This window comes from Oncorhynchus keta, chromosome 8 (genome assembly GCF_023373465.1).
Source record: "Oncorhynchus keta strain PuntledgeMale-10-30-2019 chromosome 8, Oket_V2, whole genome shotgun sequence".
NCBI lineage: Eukaryota > Metazoa > Chordata > Actinopteri > Salmoniformes > Salmonidae > Oncorhynchus > Oncorhynchus keta.
In genome coordinates, this window is record NC_068428.1 from 28,095,171 (window position 1) to 28,115,251 (window position 20,081).

The following is a 20,081-nucleotide window of genomic DNA, read 5'->3' on the forward strand; positions in this document are numbered from 1 at the left end:
CTCCAGGTCACCTACAACACCAGGTGTCACAGGAAGGCGCAGGAAGGACAAGAAGATCATCAGGGACCTCAGTCACCCAAGCCAAGGGCAGTATAGGAGTATGGCAAAAACTGACAGATTGGCCCCCCCCAGAAATCAGCCATCAGGCTGCCATCAGCCACCACTAGTCCTTTACCTGCTCACCCTGTCCCCCTCCTGCACACCGGACTTCCTGCCCTCCATGTTGCTCCCCCTCCTGCCCCCCGGACTTCCTGCCCACACTGCTGCTCCCCCACCTCCAGGCGTCCTGCCCCCCCTGTCCACCGGCCTTCTTACACCCCCTGCTGCCCCCCCCTTATCCCCCTCCTGCCCCCCAAGACTTCCTTCCCCCACTGCTGCCCACTGGCCTTCTTACACCCCCTTGTCCCCCTCCTGCCCACCGGACTTCCTACCCCCCCCTGCTTCTCCCCTTATGGACATTTTACGCCCAACCCCTAATGGACATTTATCATTGCTACAGTTGTAAATATTATAATTTGTATTATTGTCCCATTCACTTCTCTTGACCTGCACTGTTGGAGCTCGAAGCTTAAGAATTTCACTGTACCCTGCAATTACATCTGCGACCCTGTGCATGTAACTAATAAACTAAACACTCCTCCCCCTACCACCTCCCCAATTCTCTGTAGCAAGCCCTGTATCAAACCATTGCTCACAACACAATGGCTTATCACTGCAACCAACTGAACACACACACGGAGTACCTTATCAAAACTGCCCTTCACCGCAGTCCTTCTCTGATTCATACACCCACCTGTCTTAATCATATCAGGGACTGACTAGACAACAATAATAAACACTAAATTGCTTAGTTAATCATATCTTCACCGAGGGACAATCATTTATGTCTAATAACAAAGAGCTGATAAACTATTGTATTTGGGTACAGTACTACTGCACATTGGACTTGGTCCCATTGGTATTTCACAACCCAAAAAGTAAGTCAAGTAAGTAAGTCAAGGCAGTTCAAAAAGAGAAGCTCTAAATTCGATTATGTCCTTGCATGCTGACTTGTGACTAAAATGGGACGCTTCAGACCTCATTGTCAAAAGGCAGAAATTAAATCCTCCTAATACTCTGGGCATCTTTATAAAGCATGCCACCGAGACTCTGGAAACTAACTTAATACTGAGCTTGTTTTGTCTGCGGATGAGAAGGGGGAAATTCGATTATGGTGAGAAGGACTGAAGGACTTGAGTAATGAAAGATGAATGAAGCTAAAGCCTCTCATCATGTCCTTACAATGTTGTCTTATGACATACACACCTCTCGTCCTTATACAGGACGTGACTCATCAGGACTGTCCTCGGCTCAGAGGGAATCGTAAAATGGACGAAGGAGCGCCAGAGTAATAAAACAAGGCTAATGACTGGTCACTCCAATTAGACCAATCATAAAACAGTGTTTAAGACCGCCACTATCAAACTTGACCTCAAGTCTAGGAGTTGAGCGGTCTGAAATTCCAGTGCTGTTACTGAGGGTATTTAACTTCAACTGTTTAAGAATACTTATGTGGACTGGTACGTATAGCTCCATGCCTCATATTGTAGTTGATAGGGGGGATAAATTGGATTCATGTGGTCAACAATTTGTTGACCCAAATAAGGTTGCTCCATGAAAACTGTTCTGTGGGGGTTTCAGGGTGTCAACCGGTCTACATTCAGGTCTAAAAAGGCACTAAAACGAATAGGGTGTGTATGGCGAGGATGGGAAACCGTACAATTCTGTCACCTAATTTCAATGGTCTTTAGAATGGATTTACGATAATAAATATATCACATAATAGTCCAGGAAGTATAATAGTCCAGGAATGACAGTCATCAGTGTGATTAATGGGACCACTGCAGAGAATGTTCTGTAGAATCCATTTTCTCCTGACTGCTACCCAGACCACCGTGAAGAGTTGTTAAACACTTGGCTAGTTTTGATCTCAATGAAATCGCCCCGATGTGTCCATCATCATCCGGTATGACACCATCTCACCTCAGCCAGGTTCCATATGGAATGGCACCCTATTCCATGTAGGCCCAACTCACAACTCTGGCCTAAAGTAGTACACTGCACTATATAGGGGATATGACTCATACACAATTCCGTGGATGTTATCATAATTCTAGGAGGATTACACCTCACACAAAGCCTTGACAATTGCTTAACCGCAGAATTGATCCATTCATAAAAATAAATATCAGAGACAAACGCACAGTGCTGATGTCTTTACAAGGTGATTATATACTTGACTGCTTTTTTTGATCCGTTCTGTACCTCCCCGCTGGCTGACATCACAGAACGTTTGAATGAAAACATTTCATCGCACCTCACATCAGGGATTTGCAAGGCTAGCACAGTGGGAAACGCTAGTCTGATATAATCCAGGGGAATGTTCAAAAATAGCCTCAACGGTGGTACAAATCTCAGATGCCGCGCCTCGTTGCCTTTTGCCAGAACGTTGTGCCTCCCATTTGTTTTCTTCCGTTTCTAGGTCAAACCAGCCACCACTGCCCATCCCACTGTCTAACTGATGGACTCAATTGGTCATTGTCAGAAGAGGACATACACCATCAATGGCTTACAGCAGTACACACATAAATATCAACTACCAACAGGTCATATACACACATAAATATCAACTACCAACAGGTCATATACACACATAAATATCAACTACCAACAGGTCAAATACACACATAAATATCAACTACCAACAGGTCATATACACACATAAATATCAACTACCAACAGGTCAAATACACACATAAATATCAACTACCAACAGGTCAAATACACACATAAATATCAACTACCAACAGGTCATATACACACATAAATATCAACTACCAACAGGTCATATACACACATAAATATCAACTACCAACAGGTCATATACACACATAAATATCAACTACCAACAGGTCAAATACACACATAAATATCAACTACCAACAGGTCATATACACACATAAATATCAACTACCAACAGGTCAAATACACACATAAATATCAACTACCAACAGGTCAAATACACACATAAATATCAACTACCAACAGGTCATATACACACATAAATATCAACTACCAACAGGTCATATACACACATAAATATCAACTACCAACAGGTCATATACACACATAAATATCAACTACCAACAGGTCATATACACACATAAATATCAACTACCAACAGGTCATATACACACATAAATATCAACTACCAACAGGTCATATACACACATAAATATCAACTACCAACAGGTCATATACACACATAAATATCAACTACCAACAGGTCATATACACATAAATATCAACTACCAACAGGTCATATACACACATAAATATCAACTACCAACAGGTCATATACACACATAAATATCAACTACCAACAGGTCATATACACACATAAATATCAACTACCAACAGGTCATATACACACATAAATATCAACTACCAACAGGTCATATACACACATAAATATCAACTACCAACAGGTCATATACACACATAAATATCAACTACCAACAGGTCATATACACACATAAATATCAACTACCAACAGGTCATATACACACATAAATATCAACTACCAACAGGTCATATACACACATAAATATCAACTACCAACAGGTCAAATACACACATAAATATCAACTACCAACAGGTCATATACACACATAAATATCAACTACCAACAGGTCATATACACACATAAATATCAACTACCAACAGGTCATATACACACATAAATATCAACTACCAACAGGTCATATACACACATAAATATCAACTACCAACAGGTCATATACACACATAAATATCAACTACCAACAGGTCAAATACACACATAAATATCAACTACCAACAGGTCAAATACACACATAAATATCAACTACCAACAGGTCAAATACACACATAAATATCAACTACCAACAGGTCAAATACACACATAAATATCAACTACCAACAGGTCAAATACACACATAAATATCAACTACCAACAGGTCAAATACACACATAAATATCAACTACCAACAGGTCAAATACACACATAAATATCAACTACCAACAGGTCATATACACACATAAATATCAACTACCAACAGGTCAAATACACACATAAATATCAACTACCAACAGGTCAAATACACACATAAATATCAACTACCAACAGGTCATATACACACATAAATATCAACTACCAACAGGTCATATACACACATAAATATCAACTACCAACAGGTCATATACACACATAAATATCAACTACCAACAGGTCAAATACACACATAAATATCAACTACCAACAGGTCAAATACACACATAAATATCAACTACCAACAGGTCAAATACACACATAAATATCAACTACCAACAGGTCATATACACACATAAATATCAACTACCAACAGGTCAAATACACACATAAATATCAACTACCAACAGGTCATATACACACATAAATATCAACTACCAACAGGTCAAATACACACATAAATATCAACTACACAGGTCAAATACACACATAAATATCAACTACCAACAGGTCATATACACACATAAATATCAACTACCAACAGGTCATATACACACATAAATATCAACTACCAACAGGTCATATACACACATAAATATCAACTACCAACAGGTCATATACACACATAAATATCAACTACCAACAGGTCATATACACACATAAATATCAACTACCAACAGGTCAAATACACACATAAATATCAACTACCAACAGGTCAAATACACACATAAATATCAACTACCAACAGGTCAAATACACACATAAATATCAACTACCAACAGGTCAAATACACACATAAATATCAACTACCAACAGGTCAAATACACACATGAATATCAACTACCAACAGGTCAAATACACACATGAGTATCAACTATCAACAGGTCAAATACACACATGAATATCAACTACCAACAGGTCAAATACACACGAGTATCAACTACCAACAGGTCAAATACACACATGAGTATCAACTACCAACAGGTCAAATACACACATAAGTATCAACTACAAACAGGTCAAATACACACATTAATATCAACTACCAACAGGTCAAATACACACATGAATATCAACTACCAACAGGTAAAATACACACATGAGTATCAACTATCAACAGGTCAAATACACACATGAATATCAACTACCAACAGGTCAAATACACACATAAATATCAACTACCAACAGGTCAAATACACACGAGTATCAACTACCAACAGGTCAAATACACACATGAATATAAATGAAGCCATTTCAGAAGGCAGTGAAAAGATCCTACTAATGGAAGACTTGTCATCATCTCTGTCTCCGTCTGATACGTCTCTCCTCTTCCTCCCTCACTACTCGACAAATGCATCTTCAAAATACTGTTTACCAGCGAGCCAGAATAGCGGGGGGTGATTTGACTCGCAAATGCGTCCTCCGGGTGTACATGTCAATGCCTCTCCGTCTGATTGCTTTGGCATTCACATCTGAATAGAATCTGGAGAGCAAGGTCAGCAGTGAGTGAGAGAGAGACAGGGATTTCTTAGATTGGTCTCGGAGTTTCTTAAGATCTAGAGGAATTTTTGTGAGTGAACAAATGTAGATTTTTTTACCATTCACCAATGTCAACAGTAAGTTCCCATGACAAAGAGTTAAAAAACAACCCAGGCCGTCCGGTGGCGACGCTATCCACAACACTCTGATTCTGTTCAGCCCCCAGAATCCTCCAAACCAAACACATTGTCGAGGCGACAGCTGGATTTTCACTTTCCGCCATCAAAAGGTGCTTCGCTCAGATTGTCTTTGGTATCTGCGAGAGATGCGGGTCAAAAGACACAAGATTAGGGATGGACAGAGACACAGTGAGGGGAATGGAGGATCTGCCCTGGTCTCGGGAAGGGCACTGATAAAGCCAAGTAGCCTGTTAGCTTACTGTATTGTCTGATTCACACTATAGGACCAAACTTAGCCAAGCCAAGCTCTACTGGGATGGCTAAGAAAAACATTTGAACTAGCTCAGTAAGGTTGGGGTCAGTCCTATATGTTTAAATCCAGCATAAGGTTGCTTATGCTCCTAAAGGCCTGGAGGTGTGAAAACTAATATTAGGCCTACCTCTGGGTATCCATTAGGGCTATATGGTGAGTTTATACGTCTGAATACGGCACTCCATCATAACACCTTGGAGTGAACTGAAATGGCATTGATGCCGAGTGTGTCCTTTTATGGCCATGAAAGGGAAGTCTTTATTTTGTGAGTAGGGAGTGGGAGTGCAGAGTCTACAACAGCAGTAACCTACAGGAAGTCTCTTTACTCAAATGGCTTGTCCAGCTGTTCCACCTTGGTCTTATTGTTCCACTGTGTCTATCGCAGAAAGGAAGGACAGAGGCCATTTTGACTCAACAAGTAGGTCCAGAACAGCAGCAAGTACACTATGGGCCTCTGCACGCTCCATTAAACAAGAGGGGAAAGAATCAAGCCTTGACTGTTTCTGGCTCCAAGCCCTGCCGCCGTCAACAGGACTACTAGCCCTCGTCCCTCGTCTATGCTCAGACTAGGTCTTTTCAAGTGTCGGCCTGTAGCTATAAAGACATTTTCCCCTCAGAACGAAAACAGTGTAAGCACACCCAAAAAACCTGAAAATATCATGGTAGAACAGGAAAAAAAATGTTTTTTTAAGATGCTCTTGTAGTTCATTAGCAACGTTTCAACCACAAGGAACTTTATCAGCCTCAATCCTGCAAAGGTATTTTCTTATTCTCGGTAATTCCTGGCCATGAGGTCTCGGTAATTCCTGGCCATGGGCCCTAAGACTGACAGGACTACAAGGTACTCCTCCGTCGTCTATACTGAGGCTAGGTTGTTTAAAATGGCTACCTGTAGTCTACACTGAGAACGTAAACAACAAGGAACACTGTAGATCCAAGGACTAGGGCTTCAGAAGAGCACACATATGTAGGCCTACAGTTTTATGGTGGAGCTCTCACAGAGAGACTCTTGCTGCCAAGGGAATGCCTGACAGCTTGAAAGACGTTCTGGACACAACCATTTTCACTGTGAACTTTTTTAAAGCAAGGCCCCTGAACTCGTGTATTTTCTGCATTATGCAATGATATGGGCATGTTACGCTTTTACAACATACAGAAGTGCACTGGTTATCAAGGGGCAAAGTATTGACACGTTTATTTGAATTGAGAGACAAGCTTAAAGTTTTCTTTACAGACCATAGTTTTCACTTGTCTGACCGCTTGCATGATGACGAATTTCTCACACGACTGGCCTATCTGGGTGATGTTTTTCCTTGCCTGAATGATCTGAATCTAAGATTACAGGGACTCTCCACAACTATATTCGATGTGCGGGACAAAATTGAGGCTATGATTAAGAAGTTGGAGATCTTCTCGTCTGCATTAACAAGGAAAACACACTGGTTTTCCATCATTGTATGATTTGTTGCGGACAATGTCAAATGTGATGAAGCGAAGCACCTGAGTGAGTTGGGTGCACAATTACGCAGGTACTTTCCCGAAACGGATGACACAAAACTGGATTATAGTTATCTGAACAAGAGAGCTGTCACGGATCCCTCCGGGAACTGTGTCATTATGCACACCTGGTCCCCATTCCCACTGATTGTAATTGTTTAAAATGTGCCCCTTGTTTCCATTGGGCTGTCAATTATTGTTCCAATGTCCGTTGGTTGTGTGAGTACCTGTGCTGTGTTGTTTTTGCTTTCGTGCCACTTGTATTGCACAGATGATTCCGAGTCTTGTCTCGTGTGGGATCATTGTGCACTTGTGTTATTTATTCTCTCCTCGCTCTTTTGTTTGGGTATCTACTCTGTGTTTTGTATAATGTTAGTTTGGTCTTCGTCCCCGTGCCTGTACACGGCACGCTGTAATTTGGGAAATAAAAACCCCTATTGCGCATTCCTGCGCCTGTTTCCCGATCCATTTATGCCAATATGACAAGAGCCTCATTGAAATTGCAACAAGCGGTTCTGCGAAAATTGAATTTAAAATCATAAGCCACTGCTAGAGGTCTGGGCTGTGCTCAAAGTATCCTGCCTTGGCAAATCGGCTGTTAAGACACTGATGCCCGTTGCAACCACGTACCTATGTGAGAGTGGATTCTCGTCCCTCACTAGCATGAAAACTAAATACAGGCAGAGACTGTGTGTGGAAAATGTAAGACAGACTCTCTCCAATACAGCATTGTAGAGTTGTGTGCATCCTTTCAAGCACACCCTTCTCATTAACCTATGGAGAGTTATTCGCAATTTACAAATAATGTTTTATATGTAAGATGTTTAAATAAAGAGCAAAATTATTGATTATTATATTATTATTGCCCTGGTCCTATAAGAACTCTATCACTTCCCTCGAGCCGGGTTGTGAAAAAAAAACGCACTCATTCTTATTTTTATTTATTTGATTTATTTCACCTTTATTTAACCAGGTAGAATAATACAATTTTGCAGATTAACACTGGAGTGATAAATGATCAGATGGTCATGTACAGGTAGAGATATTGGTGTGCAAAAGAGCAGAAAAGTAAATAAATAAAAAACATAATAAAAACAGTATGGGAATGAGGTACATTTACATTACATTTAAGTCATTTAGCAGACACTCTTATCCAGAGCGACTTACAAATTGGTGCATTCACCTTATGACATCCAGTAGAACAGTCACTTTACAATAGTGCATCTAAATCTTAAAGGGGGGTGAGAAGGATTACTTATCCTATCCTAGGTATTCCTTAAAGAGGTGGGGTTTCAGGTGTCTCCGGAAGGTGGTGATTGACTCCGCTGTCCTGGCGTCGTGAGGGAGTTTGTTCCACCATTGGGGGGCCAGAGCAGCGAACAGTTTTGACTGGGCTGAGCGGGAACTGTACTTCCTCAGTGGTAGGGAGGCGAGCAGGCCATAGGTGGATGAACGCAGTGCCCTTGTTTGGGTGTAGGGCCTGATCAGAGCCTGGAGGTACTGAGGTGCCGTTCCCCTCACAGCTCCGTAGGCAAGCACCATGGTCTTGTAGCGGATGCGAGCTTCAAAGGTGAAAATGGGTGGGCTATTTACCAATAGACTATGTACAGCTGCAGCGATCGGTTAGCTGCTCGGATAGCTGATGTTTGAAGTTGGTGAGGGAGATAAAAGTCTCCAACTTCAGCGATTTTTGCAGTTCGTTCCAGTCACAGGCAGCAGAGTACTGGAACGAAAGGCGGCCAAATGAGGTGTTGGCTTTATGGATGATCAGTGATCAGTGAGATACACCTGCTGGAGCGCGTGCTACGGATGGGTGTTGCCATCGTGACCAGTGAACTGAGATAAGGCGGAGCTTTACCTAGCATGGCCTTGTAGATGACCTGGAGCCAGTGGGTCTGGCGACGAATATGTAGCGAGGGCCAGCCGACTAGAACATACAAGTCGCAGTGGTGGGTAGTTTAAGGTGCTTTAGTGACAAAACGGATGGCACTGTGATAAACTGCATCCAGTTTGCTGAGTAGAGTGTTGGAAGCCATTTTGTAGATGACATCGCCGAAGTCGAGGATCGGTAGGATAGTCAGTTTTACTAGGGTAAGCTTGGCAGCGTGAGTGAAGGAGGCTTTGTTGCGGAATAGAAAGCCGACTCTTGATTTGATTTTCGATTGGAGATGCTTGATATGGGTCTGGAAGGAGAGTTTGCAGTCTAGCCAGACACCTAGGTACTTATAGGTGTCCACATATTCAAGGTCGGAACCATCCAGTGTGGTGATGCTAGTCGGGCATGCGGGTGCAGGCAGCGATCGGTTGAAAAGCATGCATTTGGTTTTACTAGCATTTAAGAGCAGTTGGAGGCCACGGAAGGAGTGTTGTATGGCATTGAAGCTCGTTTGGAGGTTAGATAGCACAGTGTCCAATGACGGGCCGAAAGTATATAGAATGGTGTCGTCTGCGTAGAGGTGGATCAGGGAATCGCCCGCAGCAAGACCAACATCATTGATATATACAGAGAAAAGAGTCGGCCCGAGAATTGAACCCTGTGGCACCCCCATAGAGACTGCCAGAGGACCAGACAGCATGCCCTCCGATTTGACACACTGAACTCTGTCTGCAAAGTAATTGGTGAACCAGGCAAGGCAGTCATCCGAAAAACCGAGGCTACTGAGTCTGCCGATAAGAATCTGGTGATTGACAGAGTCGAAAGCCTTGGCAAGGTCGATGGAGACGGCTGCACAGTACTGTCTTTTATCGATGGCGGTTATGATATCGTTTAGTACCTTGAGTGTGGCTGAGGTGCACCCGTGACCGGCTCGGAAACCAGATTGCATAGCGGAGAAGGTACGGTGGGATTCGAGATGGTCAGTGACCTGTTTGTTGACTTGGCTTTCGAAGACCTTAGATAGGCAGGGCAGAATGGATATAGGTCTGTAACAGTTTGGGTCCAGGGTGTCTCCCCCTTTGAAGAGGGGGATGACTGCAGCAGCTTTCCAATCCTTGGGGATCTCAGACGATATGAAAGAGGTTGAACAGGCTGGTAATAGGGGTTGCGACAATGGCGTCGGATAGTTTCAGAAATAGAGGGTCCAGATTGTCAAGCCCAGCTGATTTATACGGGTCCAGGTTTTGCAGCTCTTTCAGAACATCTGTTATCTGGATTTGGGTAAAGGAGAACCTGGAGAGGCTTGGGCGAGGAGCTGTGGGGGGGCCGGAGCTGTTGGCCGAGGTAGGAGTAGCCAGGCGGAAGGCATGGCCAGCCGTTGAGAAATGCTTGTTGAAGTTTTCGATAATCATGGATTTGTCGGTGGTGACCGTGTTCCCTAGCCTCAGTGCAGTGGGCAGCTGGGAGGAGGTGCTCTTGTTCTCCATGGACTTCACAGTGTCCCAGAACTTGTTGGAGTTGGAGCTACAGGATGCAAACTTCTGCCTGAAGAAGCTGGCCTTAGCTTTCCTGACTGACTGCGTGTATTGGTTCCTGACTTCCCTGAACAGTTGCATATCGCGGGGACTGTTCGATGCTATTGCAGTCCGCCACAGGATGTTTTTGTGCTGGTCGAGGGCAGTCAGGTCTGGAGTGAACCAAGGGCTGTATCTGTTCTTAGTTCTGCATTTTTTGAACGGAGCATGCTTATCTAAAATGGTGAGGAAGTTACTCTTAAAGAATGACCAGGCATCCTCAACTGACAGGATGAGGTCAATGTCCTTCCAGGATACCCGGGCCAGGTCGATTAGAAAGGCCTGCTCACAGAAGTGTTTTAGGGAGCGTTTGACAGTGATGAGGGGTGGTCATTTGACTGCGGCACCGTAGCGGATACAGGCAATGAGGCAGTGGTCGTTGAGATCCTGGTTGAAGACAGCAGAGGTGTATTTGGAGGGCCAGTTGGTCAGGATGACGTCTATGAGGGTGCCCTTGCTTACAGAGTTAGGGTTGTACCTGGTGGGTTCCTTGATGATTTGTGTGAGATTGAGGGCATCTAGCTTAGATTGTAGGACTGCCGGGGTGTTAAGCATATCCCAGTTTAGGTCACCTAACAGAACAAACTCTGAAGCTAGATGGGGGGCAGTCAATTCACAAATGGTGTCCAGGGCACAGCTGGGAGCTGAGGGGGGTCGGTAGCAGGCGGCAACAGTGAGAGACTTATTTCTGGAGAGAGTAATTTTCAGAATTAGTAGTTCGAACTGTTTGGGTATGGACCTGGAAAGTATGACATTTCTTTGCAGGCTATCTCTGCAGTAGACTGCAACTCCTCCCCCTTTGGCAGTTCTATCTTGACGGAAGATGTTATAGTTGGGTATGGAAATCTCTGAATTTTTGGTGGCCTTCCTGAGCCAGGATTCAGACACGGCAAGGACATCAGGGTTAGCAGAGTGTGCTAAAGCAGTGAGTAAAACAAACTTAGGGAGGAGGCTTCTGATGTTGACATGCATGAAACCAAGGCTTTTTCGATCACAGAAGTCAACAAATGAGGGTGCCTGGGGACATGCAGGGCCTGGGTTTACCTCCACATCACCCGCGGAACAGAGAAGGAGTAGTATGAGGGTGTGGCTAAAGGCAATAAAAACTGGTCGCCTAGAGCGTTGGGGACAGAGAATAAGAGGAGCAGGTTTCTGGGCATGGTAGAATATATTCAGGGCATAATGCGCAGACAGGGTGGGGTGCGGGTACGGCGGAGGTAAGCCCAGGCACTGGGTGATGATGAGAGAGGTTTTATCTCTGGACATGCTGGTTGTAATGGGTGAGGTCACCACATATGTGGGAGGTGGGACAAAGGAGGTATCAGGGGTATGAGGAGTGGGACTAGGGGCTCCATTGTGAACTAAAACAATGATAACTAACCTGAGCAACAGTATACAAGGCATATTGACATTTGAGAGAGACATACAGCGAGGCATACAGTAATCACAGGTGTTGAGTAATGAGTAGGCCTATGTCCCAAAATAACAATACGGGGGCCCATAGTAAAATAATTAGATAGAGAGTAGTAGGGACAGCGTCATATCCGGGCCTGATCCAAAAGGGCTTTGCTGACCCAGTTCCAGTCAGAGTAGCGGATGATATTAGTAAAGCAATTAAGTAAGATGACAGCCATCAGGCAGGGCAAGCTGTCAGGCACTGGGCCAGATTGACACAGAGAGAAGCACCATTTCCCTACCCTGTAATGGCTATCAATTTCTACTGCCAAAACAAGAGCCCTCCTCTCAGACCCAGAAGTGGCAGCTAACCCAATTGGTAAAAATATATATTTTTAATGAAATGAAAAAGATGTGAAGAGGGAGAAATAGACATGGTGGGGCACTGTGGATGACATCTGCCTTGGTCTGGGGGTTCGGCCAGAAGAAACGGCGGGGTAGAAGGGTAGTGACCCTGTCGCATCACTCCAAGGGAGAATGTTTCTGATACTCTGAGCAGAGGATCAACACTGAGGAAGAGGACAGGGGAGAATGGCTCTATGGTAGAATTCATTTAATTTTGTTGTGTGAGAAGTATAAAAGATTCAAACATTCAAAACAACAATCCAGACAGAGAGAAATAACTAATTAGCTGAATCAAAATTAGACGGTGATGTCAAACTGCATTAAAACACAATTCAAATGTAAAAATCAACACATTAGCCAACACAATAATAGCATGCCACATACATAAACAGAATGGCAAATTATTAATTTATTGATAAAATCTGTTCTAATTAATCCCATCCTGCATTAACTCGTGTTTTGCAAATAAATGAAGACCAGCCAAATTCTACACTGAACAAAAATATAAACGCAACATACAATTTAAAAGACTTGACTGAGTTACAGTACATAAGGAAAGGTGACCCGTTTCAAGCTAGGCAAATGTTGCAGATCACTACTTCACAGTAGAGGCACTTGAACGTGTTTTTAAAAAAAGGTTACTTTTTCTTAACGTGTTTTTTGGCAGAATGCCTTCTGGAACATGTGAACTTTCATGTGCCTTAATAACAAACCTATATGCCATCAATACGAATGCAATTGTTAAATTAAGAGCCTAGTTTATTTAACCACGGAAAAAGTCAGGAACCTTCCTACTAGCCATGATTGGCTGAGAATGCATGGGCTGGACATGCCAAGAGACGAGTTCGGATTGGTATGTCGTGTAGCACGCTTCCGTCTATAACATGAGCTGCTCAGTATGTGTAGATAAGTCAGTGTGAACGGGAGTGACTTGACATAACAGGCCAACCAAGTTGTAGCTAGCTACAAACCAAACGGAAAATACACGCTGCCGTGAAGCGTTCATCCATGTATGCAGGTAAGAGTCTAGCTACATTCTAAGATATTATACGTTTTGAATTTTGTCAAAGTTGTTTTCATTGCAAGTTAAAGCGTATCGTTAACTAGCAAACGAATGTTAGCTTGCTGGCTCACTTTACATGTATGATCTGTGTAGTAATATTATTTGTATGTCAGAAAACCATTTGCAATGCTAGTTATAGCCAAATGTTAGCTAACTAGCTTTAGCTACCTACAGAGTCATACTCCAGCATTTCATGCATAGTAGCAAGCTATGACAATCCATTCGTACTGTGGCTCAGAGTTGTGATTATGGTTCGTTTGTTTAGACATGTAGCTAGTTACATAAACAAAGACTCCACTTTGCAAGATGAAGTTTACATGAACCATCAAGTTAGCCAAGTGTGTCTGGGGGTGATTATGGCCATCTATTGTATTTCATGAACATGTGTACATGTTTAGACACTAGTGACTCATCCACTTAGCTAGATGTGGCTGGGGGGGGGGGGGTTACAGCATTTATTTCACAGTCTTTTTTACTCATCAATTTAGACAAGTGTCTGGGTAAGCATCTAATATTTTTATCTGGACACTTTAAAGTCAGATTACGATATAGACCAAGGACTAGATAAAGTATCTTTACCAGGAGTTTTTCCTTATTGTAAAGAGATTGGTGAGGCTAAGGCTTAAGAGGGTGTGAATTATGCTGAATAGGTGTAGACAAAGAAGAGCTCTCCAGTAGGTGTACCAAAACATTCAGGGGCAATTTTCTTAAAAGTGGGGTTACATGTTTATCTAATATCAAAGCAGAATGACTTTCCCATTGTACCTCAACTGCAGTGTATGATATACCATTTTGAAGTTTTTTTTATTTTTTTTATTTTTTTTATTTCACCTTTATTTAACCAGGTAGGCTAGTTGAGAACAAGTTCTCATTTGCAACTGCGACCTGGTCAAGATAAAGCATAGCAGTGTGAACAGACAACACAGAGTTACACATGGAGTAAACAATTAGCAAGTCAATAACACAGTAGAAAAAATGGGCATTCTATATACAATGTGTGCAAAAGGCATGAGGAGGTAGGCGAATAATACAATTTTGCAGATTAACACTGGAGTGATAAATGATCAGATGGGCATGTACAGGTAGAGATATTGGTGTGCAAAAGAGCAGAAAAGTAAATAAATAAAAACAGTATAAAAACAGTATGGGAATGAGGTAGGTGAAAAAGGGTGAGCTATTTACCTATAGACTATGTACAGCTGCAGCGATCGGTTAGCTGCTCGGATAGCTGATGTTTGAAGTTGGTGAGGGAGATAAAAGTCTCCAACTTCAGCGATTTTTGCAATTCGTTCCAGTCACAGGCAGCAGAGTACTGGAACGAAAGGCGGCCAAATGAGGTGTTGGCTTTAGGGATGATCAGTGAGATACACCTGCTGGAGCGCGTGCTACGGATGGGTGTTGCCATCGTGACCAGTGAACTGAGATAAGGCGGAGCTTTACCTAGCATGGACTTGTAAATGACCTGGAGCCAGTGGGTCTGGCGACGAATATGTAGTGAGGGCCAGCCGACTAGAGCATACAAGTCGCAGTGGTGGGTGGTATAAGGTGCTTTAGTGACAAAACGGATGGCACTGTGATAGACTGCATCCAGTTTGCTGAGTAGAGTGTTGGAAGCCATTTTGTAGATGACATCGCCGAAGTCGAGGATCGGTAGGATAGTCAGTTTTACTAGGGTAAGCTTGGCAGCGTGAGTGAAGGAGGCTTTGTTGCGGAATAGAAAGCCGACTCTGGATTTGATTTTTGATTGGAGATGTTTGATGAGTCTGGAAGGAGAGTTTGCAGTCTAGCCAGACACCTAGGTACTTATAGATGTCCACATATTCAAGGTTGGAACCATCCAGGGTGGTGATGCTAGTCGGGCATGCGGGTGCAGGCAGCGATCGGTTGAAAAGCATGCATTTGGTTTTACTCGCGTTTAAGAGCAGTTGGAGGCCACGGAAGGAGTGCTGTATGGCATTGAAGCTCGTTTGAGGTTTGATAGCACAGTGTCCAATGACGGGCCGAAAGTATATAGAATGGTGTCGTCTGCGTAGAGGTGGATCAGGGAATCGCCCGCAGCAAGAGCAACATCATTGATATATACAGAGAAAAGAGTCGGCCCGAGAATTGAACCCTGTGGCACCCCCATAGAGACTGCCAGAGGACCGGACAGCATGCCCTCTGATTTGACACACTGAACTCTGTCTGCAAAGTAATTGGTGAACCAGGCAAGGCAGTCATCCGAAAAACCGAGGCTGTTGAGTCTGCCGATAAGAATTGCTGGGTCTTTACTTTTATCCAATGGCCATAACACCATTTCAAATTTTGCTAGATAAGACCGAATCGAGGCGATGGGTCACAAATCAGTCAATTGAAATAAATTCATTAGGCCCTAATCTACGGATTTCACATGACTGGGAATACAGATATGCATCTGTTGGTTATAGATACCTTTTAAAAAAGTAGGGGCGTGGATCAGAAAACCAGTCAGTCAGTATCTGGTGACCACCATTTGCCTCATGCAGCACGACATCTCCTTCGCATATAGTTGATCAGGCTATTGACTGTAATCTGTTCAAAGTTGGATGTGGAGGTCCTGGGCTGTTGTGATTACACGTGGTCTGAGGTTGTGAAACCGGTTGGACGTGCTGCCAAATTCTCTACAAATGACGTCGGAAGCGGCTTATAGTAGAGAAATAAACATTCTGGAAACAGCTCTGGTGGACATTCCTGCAGCAGTCAGAATGCCAATTGCATGCTCCCTCAACTAGAGACATAAATATGACATTGTGTTGTGACAAAACTGCACATTTTAGTGGCCTTGTATTGTAAAGATCACACTGGCAGGTGGTTGGATTATCTTGGTAAAGGAGAAATGTTCACTAACAGGGATGTAAACAAATATGCACCAAATTTGAGAAATAATTTTTGTGCATAATGGAAGATTACTGGGATCTTTTATTTCAGCTCATGAAACACTTTACGTGTTGCGTTCATTTTTGTTCGGTAGAATATACTTTTATTTGCTCGTTTATTTGTTTGAGTTTCTTTAAAGTCTGGTTTTCATATTCCTCATGGCATGGGGAGCGTGTGTGGGAGGATACAGGACTGGTCTGTCTGTTCTCTGTGTGATCCTTACCGTTTCCTTTCATCCTCCTGATGGTTGAAGGCTAGGCCAGGGTATCTGCCCATTTAAGTGTCCGTTTTCAGAACTGCTGTCCGTCTTCCCTGGAAAGCAGAGTGCCTGCCTGCCTGCCTACATCTGAGGGATAACATCAACTCTGTTTGGTTCTCTGGACTTGACAATCAATCACACACTGTTCTGGACATCGGACTTCTCGCTGGTTTAGAAATGGCTGATGGGATTGTTAGTAAACTACTTTACAACTGTTTTAATTTTCCAGTTTACTACTAGTTATTTGTAGTGGTTTTGCAAAAAATAGCAACTGAAGCTTTGCCTCCGACATAAAAACACAAGCGACACTTTCTTACAAAACAACATTCATTGGTCTATTAGTTTGGTGTTATGCCTATTAAAATCAGCCTGCTGGGAAAACCCCAAAACAGCTGCCCGTTTTCTCTCAAAAACAACTTTACAATTACATAAAATGTTATACTGCGGTAGGAATGCACTTCGCCAGGTTTCCTGAATTGGAGCAACCCCTTTTTCCCCTTATAACGTTGGCTTGACATGTGCAAGGCACATGTCCCGTCCATAAATCTGTGTGTGGATCGGTTTCCATTTCACTACATAGGCAGCACATGGACAGTCCGTGGATCTAGAAGAGTGATTACTGCCTCCGAGGTATTCCCTTTACTTCCCTAATGTATCAGTAGGACCAGATTCTCTTTTATAAAAACTAAAGCTATTTATGTTTGCTTTGATTGTGGACAACCCATGGATCTAGAAAAGTGTGATGAACTGCGTATCTAGTTAGTCGGAAGTTTACATACACCTTGGCCAAATACATTTAAACTCAGTTTCACAATTCCTGACGTTTAATCATCGTAAAAATTCTGTGTCTTAGGTCAGTTAGCATAACCACTTTATTTTAAGAATGCAAAATGTCAAAATAAATAGATTTATTTCAGCTTTTATTTCTTTCATCACATTCCCAGTGGGTCAGAAGTTTACACGCACTCAATTAGTATTTGGTAGCATTGCCTTGTGATGGCCACTCCAATACCTTGACTTTGTTGTCCTTAAGCCATTTTGCCACAACTTTGGAAGTATGCTTGGGGTCATTGTCCATTTGGAAGACCCATTTGCGACCAAGCTTTAACTTCTTGACTGATGTCTTGAGATGTTGTTTCAACATATCCACAATTTTCCTCCTCATGATGCCATCTATTTTTGTGAAGTGCACCAGTCCGTCCTGCAGCAAAGCTCCCCCACAACATGATGCTGCCACCCACATGCTTCACGGTTAGGATGGTGTTCTTCAGCTTGCAAGCCTCTCCCTTTTTCCTCCAAACATAACAATGGTCATTATGACCAAACAGTTCTATATACAGTGGGCAAAAAAGTATTTAGTCAGCCACCAATTGTGCAAGTTCTCCCACTTAAAAAGATGAGGCCTGTAATTTATCATAGGTACACTTCAATTATGACAGACAAAATGATTAGAAAAAAAATCCAGAAAATCACCTTGTAGGATTTTTTACGAATTTATTTAGCAAATCGTGGTAGAAAATAAGTAAAAGTCAATAACAAGTCTCTCAATACTTTGTCATTGCCAACAAAGGGTATATAACAGAGGTCAAACGTTTTCTGTAAGTCTTCACAAGGTTTTCACACCGTTGCTGGTATTTTGGCCCATTCCTCCATGCAGATTTCTTCTAGAGCAGTGATGTTTTGGGGCTGTTGCTGGGCAACACATACTTTCAACTCCCTCCAAAGATTTTCTATGGGGTTGAGATCTGGAGACTGGCGTGGCCACTCCTGGACCTTGAAATGCTTCTTACGAAGCCATTCCTTTGTTGCCCGGGCGGTGTGTTTGGGATCATTGTCATGCTGAAAGACCCAGCCACGTTTCCTCTTCAATGCCCTTGCTGATGGAAGGAGGTTGTCACTCAATCTCACGATACATGGCCCCATTCATTCTTTCCTTTACATGGATCAGTCATCCTGGTCCCTTTGCAGAAAAACAGCCCCAAAGCATGATGTTTCCACCCCAATGCTTCACAGTAGGTATGGTGTTCTTTGCATTCTTTGTCCTCAAAATAAGAGTTGAGTTTTTACCAAAACGTTATATTTCGGTTTCATCTGACCATATGACATTCTCCCAATCTTCTTCTGGATCATCCAAATGCTCTCCAGCAAACTTCAGACGGGCCTGGACATGTACTGGCTTAAGCAGGGTGACACATCTGGCACTGCAGGATTTGAGTCCCTGGCGGCATAGTGTGTTACTAATGGTAGGCTTTGTTTCTTTGGTCCCAGCTCTCTGCAGGTCATTCACTAGGTCCCCCTGTGTGGTTCTGGGATTTTTGCTCACTGTTCTTGTGATCATTTTGACCTCCCGGGGTGAGATCTTGCATGGAGCCCCAGATCGAGGGAGATTATCAGTGGTCTTGTATGTCTTCCATTTCCTAATAATTGCTCCCACAGTTGATTTCTTCAAACCAAGCTGCTTACATATTGCAGATTCAGTCTTCCCATTCTGGTGCAGGTCTACAATTGTTTCTGGTGTCCTTTGACAGCTCTTTGGTCTTGGCCATAGTGGATGTTGGAGTGTGACTGTTTGAGGTTGTGGACAGGTGTCTTTTATACTGATAACAAGTTCAAACAGGTGCCATTAATACAGGTAACAAGTGGAGGACAGAGGAGCCTCTTAAAGAAGAAGTTACAGGTTTGTGAGAGACAGAAATCTTGCTTGTTTGTAGGTGATCAAATACTTATTTTCCACCCTAATTTGCAAATAAATTCATAAAAATCCTACAATGTGATTTTCTGGATTTCTTTTCTTCTCATTTTGTCTGTCATAGTTGAAGTGTACCTATGATGAAAATTACAGGCCTCATATTTAAGTGGGAGAACTTGCACAATTGGTGGCTGACTAAATACATTTTTGCCCCACTGTACATGTCAAGCAAAGAGGCACTGAGTTTGAAGGTAGGCCTTGAAATATATCCACAGGTACACCTCCAATTGACATCAATTAGCCTATCAGAAGCTTCTAAAGCCATGACATAATTTTCTGGAATTTTCCAAGCCGTTTAAAGGCGGTCAACTTAGTGTATGTAAACTTC

General features: G+C 42.8%; 1 protein-coding gene and 1 long non-coding RNA gene across 7 annotated transcripts in view; one reads left to right on the forward strand and one right to left on the reverse strand.

The window, feature by feature from the left end:
- The window catches only part of LOC118387061 (kelch-like protein 29), a 435,230-nt gene that overhangs the window by 372,914 nt on the left and 42,235 nt on the right, over positions 1–20,081 (reverse strand). The gene's annotated exons all lie outside the window — the stretch shown is intronic.
- LOC127931400 (uncharacterized) lies at positions 567–5,845 on the forward strand. 6 transcript variants are annotated; one of them, XR_008140972.1, is made up of 6 exons: positions 567–3,087; positions 3,868–4,105; positions 4,140–4,207; positions 4,310–4,411; positions 4,750–4,885; positions 5,224–5,845. It is a non-coding gene; the product is annotated as an uncharacterized LOC127931400 (long non-coding RNA). The 6 variants fall into 6 exon arrangements; XR_008140971.1 differs by lacking the exon at positions 4,140–4,207; XR_008140973.1 differs by lacking the exon at positions 4,140–4,207 and having other exon boundaries at positions 567–2,849.